General features: G+C 64.3%; 1 protein-coding gene across 3 annotated transcripts in view; it reads left to right on the forward strand.

Annotated features, from left to right (window-relative positions):
* Positions 1–3522: 3522 nt before the first annotated feature.
* ap2b1 (adaptor related protein complex 2 subunit beta 1) overlaps positions 3523–8223 on the forward strand; it is a 325740-nt gene continuing 321039 nt past the window's right edge. For 2 of the 3 annotated variants that reach the window (XM_041196884.1, XM_041196886.1), the window contains exon 1: positions 3530–3639. The gene's annotated coding sequence lies outside the window, so the exon portion shown is untranslated. Of the gene's footprint in view, positions 3640–8223 lie in introns of all 3 variants that reach the window. The other variant, XM_041196885.1, reaches the window with a different exon arrangement.

Raw genomic sequence — 8223 nt, forward strand, 5'->3', positions numbered from 1 at the left:
GACAGTGAGAGCTGCAGGGAGAGGGTACACTCTCTGAGGGGATTGTAAGACAGTGAGAGCTGCAAGGAGAGGATTCACTCTCTGAGGGGATTGTAATACAGTGAGAGAACCAGGGAGAGTGTTCACTCTCTAAGGGGAGTGTGAGACAGTGAGAGCTGCAGCCAGAGGTTTCTCTCTCTCAGGGGGTTGTAAGACAGTTAGAGCTGCAGGGAAAGGGTGCATGTTCTGAGATGATTGTAAGACAGTGAGAGCTGCAGGGAGAGGGTTCACTCTCTGAGGTGATTGTGAGACAGGGAGAGGTGTAGGGAGCGTATTCACTCTGAGAGGATTGGGAGACAGTGAGAGTGCAGCGAGAGGGTTCACTCTCTGAAGGGATTTTCAGATGGTGAGAGCTGCAGGGAGAGTGTTCACTCTCTGAGGGGATTGTAAGACAGTGAGAGCTGCATGGAGAGGGTTCACTCTGTGAGGGGATTGTAAGACAGCGAGAGCTGCAGGGAGAGTATTCACTCTGAGGGGATTGTAAGACAATTAGAGGTGCAGGGAGAGGGTTCATTCTCTAAGGGGATTGTAAGACAGGTAGAGCTGAAGGGAGAGGTTTCACTCTCTGTGGGGATTGTGATACAGTGAGAGCTACAGGGAGTGGGTTCACTCTCTAAGGGGGTTGTAAGACAGTGAGAGCTGCAGGGAGAGTTTGAACTTTCTGAGGGGATTGTTTGACAGCGAGAGCTGCATTGAGAGTATTCACACTGAGGGGATTGTGAAACAGTGCGAGCTGCAGGGAGGGTGTTCACTCTATGAGGGGATTGTAAGACAGGGAGAGGTGTAGGGCGTGTATTCACTCTGAGAGGATTGTGAGACAGTGAGAGTGCAGCGAGAGGGTTCACTCTGAAGGGATTTACAGACGGTGAGAGCTGCAGGGAGAAGGTTCACTCTCTGTGGGGATTGTCAGACAGTAAGAGCTGCAGGGAGAGGTTTCACTCTCAGAGAGCCATGTAAGACAGTGAGAGCTGCAGGGAGAGGTTTCACGCATTGAGGGGATTGTGAGACACTAAGAGCTGCATGGAGAGGGTTCACTCTGTGAGGGGATTGTAAGACATCGAGAGCTGCAGGGAGAGTATTCACTCTGAGGGGATTGTAAGACAATTAGAGTTGCAGGTAGAGGGTTTAATCTCAATGGGGATTGTGAGACAGTCAGAGTGCAGGGAGAGTGTTCACTCTCTGAGGGGATTGTAAGACAGTGAGAGCAGCAGGGTGGTGGTTCACTCTGAGAAGGGATTGTGAGACAGTGAGAGCTGCAGGGAGGGGATTCACTATCTGAGGGGATTGTGAGACAGACAGAGTGCAGGGAGAGTGTTCAATCTGCAGGGATTGTCAGACAGTGAGAGCTGCAGGGAGAGTGTTCCCTGTGAGGGGATTGTAAGACAGTGAGAGCTGCAGGGAGAGGGTTCACTCTCTGAGTGGATTGTAAGACAGTGAGAGCTGCAGGGAGGTGGTTCACTCTCTGAAGGGATTGTGAGACAGTGAGAGCTGCAGGGAGAGTTTTCACTCTCTTAGCTGATTGTAAGACAATGAGATTTGCAGGGAGAGCGTTCACTCTCTGAGGGGCTTGTAAGACAATGAGAGTTGCAGGGAGAGGGTTTACTCTCTGTGGGGATTGTAAGACAGTGAAAGCTACAAGGAGAGGGGTCTCTCTCTGAGGGGATTGTCAGACAGTGAGAGCTGCAGGGAGAGTATTCACTCTGATGGGATTGTAAGACAATTAGAGGTGTAGGGAAAGGGTTCATTCTCTGAGAGGATCGTAAGACAGGTAAAGCTGAAGGGAGAAGTTTCACTCTCTGTGGGGATTGTGAGAAAGGGAGAGCTGCAGGGAAAACATTCAATCTCTGAGCTGACTGTGAGACAGCGAGAGCTGCAGGGAGAGTTTTAACTCTCTGAGCCGAATGTAAGACGATGAGAATTGCATGGAGAGGGTTGACTTTGTGAGGGGATTGTAAGACAGCGAGAGCTGCAGCGCAACAGGGTTTACTCTCTGAGGGGATTGTGAGACAGTGAGAGCCGCAGGGAGAAGAATCACTCTCTGAGCGGATTGTGAGACAGCGAGAGCTGCAGGGAGAGTTTTCACTCTCTGAGTCGATTGTGAGACAATGAGAATTGAAGGGAGAGGGTTCACTCTCTGAGGGGACTGTAAGACAGCGAGACCTGCAGGGAGAGGGTTTACTCTCTGTGGGGATTGTGAGACTGTGACAGCTGCTGTGAGAGTGGTCACTCAGAGGGGATTGTCTGACAGTGAGATGTGCAGGGAGTGTCTTTATTCTGACGGGACTGTGAGACAGTCAGAGTTCAGGGAAATGGTTCACTCTCTTAGGGGAGTGTAAGACAGTGAGAGCTGCAGGGAAATGGTTCACTCTCTTAGGGGAGTGTAAGACAGTGAGAGCTGCAGAGAGAGGGTTCACTATCTGTGGGGATTGTGAGACAGTCAGAGTGCAGGGAGAGTCTTCAATCTGCGGGGATTGTCAGACAGTGAGAGCTACAAGGAGAGGGTTCACTCCCTGAGCGGATTGTGAGACAGGGAAAGACGCAGGGAGAGTTAAAAACAGAAAAACTGCGGATGCTGGAAATCCAAAACAAAAACAGAATTACCTGGAAAAACTCAGCAGGTCTGGCAGCATCGGTGGAGAAGAAGAGTTGACGTTTCGAGTCGATGTTTCACTTCTCTCTACAACCACACCAATCTGCTTCTATCACTGCTTGTTTGTCCCTACAACCACACCAACCCCCTCCACTTCTCTCTCTCTCCGCGCACCCCCCCCCACCCCCCCACCACACACACACACACACCTTAAAACCAGCTTATATTTCAACTCTTTCTTGGACTCGAATTGAAGTTCTGTCGAAGGGTCATGAGGACTCGAAACGTCAACTCTTTTCTTCTCCGCCGATGCTGCCAGACCTGCTGAGTTTTTCCAGGTAATTCTGTTTTTGTTCCGCAGGGAGAGTGTTCGCTCTGAGGGGACTGTAAGAGAGCGAGAGCTGCAGGGAGCGATTTTACTCTCTGAGCTGATTGTAAGTCAATGAGAGTTGCAGGGAGAGGGTTCACTCTCTGAGGAGCTTGTAAGACAGGTAAAGATGAAGGTAGAGGTTTCAATCTCTGAGGGGATTGTAAGACAGAGAGAGCGTCAGGCAGAATGTTCACTCTGAGGGGATAGTAAGACAGTGAGAGCTGAAGGGGGAGGGTTCAGTACCTGAGGGGATTGTAAAACAGCGAAAGCTGCTAGAGAGGGTTCACTCTCTGATGGGATTTTAAGACAGGCATTGTTGCAGGAAGAGGGTTCACTCTCTGAATGGATTTTCAGACCCTGGGAGCTGCAGGGAGAATGGTTCACTCTCTGTGGGGATTGTTAGACATTGAGAGCTGCAGGGAGAGTGTTCACTCTGAAGGGATTGTGAGACAGAGAGAGAGTTCACTCTCTGAACACCCCTACTTGTCCGTCCTTCCAACACTCCCCCTGTCCACATCCGGCTCGGCCTGTCGGGGACCGGCTTTACGGATACACAGACCGTCCGCTCCTCCCTCACCCTGTCTGGGTGGTTCCGCTCTGTTTTCTCCATTTCTCCGGCATCATTTCAGGATCTTGACAGGTCGGTTGCTCCGTTTACATTCATTCCCGTCCCTGTGTCTGCAGCTCCTGGCTTCAGGCCTAAGCTAATTCCAGGCATCGCTTTTCCTGCCGGACTCCGCCCAGCCTCTGGTCGGCGGCATCGATCCTCACCACCCACTTCCCCTCTCCTCCGCCTCGCACCCTCTCTACCCTCCCCTCCCCACCCCACCCCTCCCCTCCCCACCCCTACCCACCCCTACCCAGCCTTCCCCTCCCCAACCCTAACCACCCCTCCCCTCCCCTCCCCACCTCTCCCCTCCCCAGCCCTCCCCTCCCCACCCCTACCCAGCCCTCCCCTCCCCACCCCTACCCAGCCCTCCCCTCCCCTCCCCACCCCACCCCTAACCAGCCCTCCCCACCTCTCCCCTAACCAACCCTCCCCTCCCCACCCCTACCCTCCCCTCCCTACCCCTACCCTCCCCTCCCTTCCCCTGCCCTCTCCTCCCCTCCCCACCCCTACCCAGCCCTCCCCACCTCTCCCCTAACCAACCCTCCCCTCCCCACCCCTACCCTTCCCTCCCCACCCCAACCAACCCCTACCTAGCCCTCCCCTCCCCTGCCCTCCCCTCCCCTCCCCTCCCCTGCCCTCCCCTCCCCTGCCCTGCCCTCCCCTCCCCTCCCCTCCCCTGCCCTCCCCTGCCCTCCCCTGCCCTCCCCTGCCCTCCCCTGCCCTCCCCTGCCCTCCCCTGCCCTCCCCTGCCCTCCCCTGCCCTCCCCTCCCTTCCTCTGCCCTCCCCTGCCCTCCCCTCCCCTGCCCTCCCCTGCCCTCCCCTCCCCTGCCCCCCCTTCCCCTCCCCTGCCCTCCCCTCCCTCTCCCCTGCCCTCCCCTCCCTCTCCCCTGCCCTCCCCTCCCCTCCCCTCCCCTCCCCTGCCCTCCCCTCCCCTCCCCTCCCCTGCCCTCCCCTCCCCTCCCCTCCCCTGCCCTCCCCTCCCCTGCCCTGCCCTCCCCTCCCCAGCCCTCCCCTCCCCAGCCCTCCCCTCCCCAGCCCTCCCCACCCCACCCCTAACCAGCCCTCCCCACCCCTCCCTAGCCCTCCCCTACCCGGCCCTCCCCTCCCCGCCCCTACCCAGCCCTCCCCTCCCCGCCCCTACCCAGCCCTCCCCTCCCCGCCCCTACCCAGCCCTCCCCTCCCCGCCCCTACCCAGCCCTCCCCTCCCCACCCCTACCCAGCCCTCCCCTCCCCAGCCCTCCCCTCCCCACCCCTACCCAGCCCTCCCCTCCCCACCCCACCCCTACCCAGCCCTCCCCTCCCCACCCCACCCCTACCCAGCCCTCCCCTCCCCACCCCACCCCTACCCAGCCCTCCCCTCCCCACCCCACCGCTACCCAGCCCTCCCCTCCCCACCCCACCCCTACCCAGCCCTCCCCTCCCCACCCCACCCCTACCCAGCCCTCCACTCCCCACCCCTCCCCACCCCTCCCCACCCCTACCCTCCCCACCCCACCCCTCCCCACCCACCCTCCCCACCCCTCCCCAACCCTCCCCAGCCCTCCCCTCCCCACCCCTACCCAGCCCTCCCCACCCCTCCCCTCCCCACCCCTACCCAGCCCTCCCCTCCCCTACCCAGCCCTCCCCTCCCCTACCCACCCCTCCCCTCCCCACCCCTACCCTCCCCACCCCTACCCAGCCCTCCCCTCCCCTACCCACCCCTCCCCTCCCCACCCCTACCCAGCCCTCCCCTCCCCTCCCCTCCCCAGCCCTCCCCTCCCCTCTCCAGCCCTCCCCTCCCCTCCCCAGCCCTCCCCTACCCTCCCCAGCCCTCCCCTACCCAGCCCTCCCCTCCCTTCCCCAGCCCTCCCCTCCCTTCCCCAGCCCTCCCTTCCCCAGCCCTCCCCACCCCTCCCCTCCCCAGCCCTCCCCACCCCTCCCCACCCCACCCCTACCCAGCCCTCCCCTCCCCACCCCACCCCTACCCAGCCCTCCCCTCCCCACCCCTCCCCACCCCTACCCTCCCCACCCCACCCCTACCCTCCCCTCCCCACCCCTACCCAGCCCTCCCCACCCCTCCCCTCCCCACCCCTCCCCACCCTCCCCACCCCACCCACCCCTCCCACCCCTCCCCACCCCCTCCCCTCCCCACCCCTACCCACCCTCCCCACCCCTCCCCTCCCCACCCCTACCCACCCTCCCCTCCCCACCCTACCCAGCGCCTCCCTCCCTCCCCTACCCACCCTCCCCTCCCCAGCCCTCCCCTACCCACCCTCCCTTCCCCACCCTCCCCTCCCCAGCCCTCCCCATCCCCTCCCCTCCCACCCTCCTCCCCCCTCCCCACCCCTCCCCCTCCCCACCCCTCCCCTCCCCACCCCTCCCCACCCCACCCCTACACAGCCCTCCCCCCCTCCCCACCCCCCCCAGCTTCCCCACCCCTCCCCTCCCCAGCCCTCCCCACCCCTCCCATCCCCTCCCCTCCCCACCCCTCCCCTCCCCACCCCTACCCAGACCTCCCCTCCCCTCCCCACCCCTACCCAGACCTCCCCTCCCCTCCCCACCCCTACCCAGCCCTCCCCTCCCCTCCCCACCCCTATCCACCCACCCCTCCCCTCCCCACCCCTACCCAGCCCTCCCCTCCCCTCCCCACCCCTACCCCCCCCCCCCCTCCCCCCTCCCCACCCCCCCCCTACCCAGCTCTCCACCCCTCCCCACCCCTACCCAGCCCTCCCCTCCCCTCCCCACCCTACCCAACCCTCCCCAGCCCTCCCCTCCCCTCCCCTCCCCACCCACCCCACCCCTCCCATCCCCTCCCCTCCCCACCCCTACCCAGCTCCCTCCCCTCCCCTCCCCACCCCTACCCAGCCCTCCCCTCCCCTCCCCTCCCCACCCCTACCCAGCTCTCCCCTCCCCTCCCACCCACCCCTACCCAGCTCTCCCCTCCCCTCCCCACCCCACCCCTACCCAGCTCTCCCCTCCCCTCCCCACCCCACCCCTACCCAGCTCTCCCCTCCCCTCCCCACCCCACCCCTACCCAGCTCTCCCCTCCCCTCCCCACCCCACCCCTACCCAGCTCTCCCCTCCCCTCCCCACCCCACCCCTACCCAGCTCTCCCCTCCCCTCCCCACCCCACCCCTACCCAGCTCTCCCCTCCCCTCCCCACCCCACCCCTACCCAGCTCTCCCCTCCCCTCCCCACCCCACCCCTACCCAGCTCTCCCCTCCCCTCCCCACCCCACCCCTACCCAGCTCTCCCCTCCCCTCCCCACCCCACCCCTACCCAGCTCTCCCCTCCCCTCCCCACCCCACCCCTACCCAGCTCTCCCCTCCCCTCCCCACCCCACCCCTACCCAGCTCTCCCCTCCCCTCCCCACCCCACCCCTACCCAGCTCTCCCCTCCCCTCCCCACCCCACCCCTACCCAGCTCTCCCCTCCCCTCCCCACCCCACCCCTACCCAGCTCTCCCCTCCCCTCCCCACCCCACCCCTACCCAGCTCTCCCCTCCCCTCCCCACCCCACCCCTACCCAGCTCTCCCCTCCCCTCCCCACCCCACCCCTACCCAGCTCTCCCCTCCCCTCCCCACCCCACCCCTACCCAGCTCTCCCCTCCCCTCCCCACCCCACCCCTACCCAGCTCTCCCCTCCCCTCCCCACCCCACCCCTACCCAGCTCTCCCCTCCCCTCCCCACCCCACCCCTACCCAGCTCTCCCCTCCCCTCCCCACCCCACCCCTACCCAGCTCTCCCCTCCCCTCCCCACCCCACCCCTACCCAGCTCTCCCCTCCCCTCCCCACCCCACCCCTACCCAGCTCTCCCCTCCCCTCCCCACCCCACCCCTACCCAGCTCTCCCCTCCCCTCCCCACCCCACCCCTACCCAGCTCTCCCCTCCCCTCCCCACCCCACCCCTACCCAGCTCTCCCCTCCCCTCCCCACCCCTACCCAGCTCTCCCCTTCCCTCCCCACCCCTACCCAGCTCTCCCCTCCCCTCCCCACCCCTACCCAGCTCTCCCCTCCCCTCCCCACCCCACCCCTACCCAGCTCTCCCCTCCCCTCCCCACCCCACCCCTACCCAGCTCTCCCCTCCCCTCCCCACCCCACCCCTACCCAGCTCTCCCCTCCCCTCCCCACCCCACCCCTACCCAGCTCTCCCCTCCCCTCCCCACCCCACCCCTACCCAGCTCTCCCCTCCCCTCCCCACCCCACCCCTACCCAGCTCTCCCCTCCCCTCCCCACCCCACCCCTACCCAGCTCTCCCCTCCCCTCCCCACCCCACCCCTACCCAGCTCTCCCCTCCCCTCCCCACCCCACCCCTACCCAGCTCTCCCCTCCCCCCTCCCCACCCCTACCCAGCTCTCCCCTCCCCCCCTCCCCACCCCTCACCCAGCTCTCCAGCGTCCCACCCCTCCCCTACCCTGCACTCCCCACCCCTACCCAGCTCTCCCCCCTCCTACCCAGCCCTCCCCCTCCCTACCCAGCCCTCCCACCCAGCCCTCCCCTCCCGCCCTCCCCAGCCCTCCCCTCCCCTCCCCAGCCCTCCCTGCCCTCCCCTCCCAGCCGCCCCTCCCCTCCCAGCCCTTCCCCTCCCCTCCCCACCTCCTACCCAGCCCTCCCCACCTCTCCCTAACCAACCCCCC

Source organism: Carcharodon carcharias, chromosome 10, assembly GCF_017639515.1.
Source record: "Carcharodon carcharias isolate sCarCar2 chromosome 10, sCarCar2.pri, whole genome shotgun sequence".
In the NCBI taxonomy this organism is placed as follows: Eukaryota; Metazoa; Chordata; class Chondrichthyes; order Lamniformes; family Lamnidae; genus Carcharodon; species Carcharodon carcharias.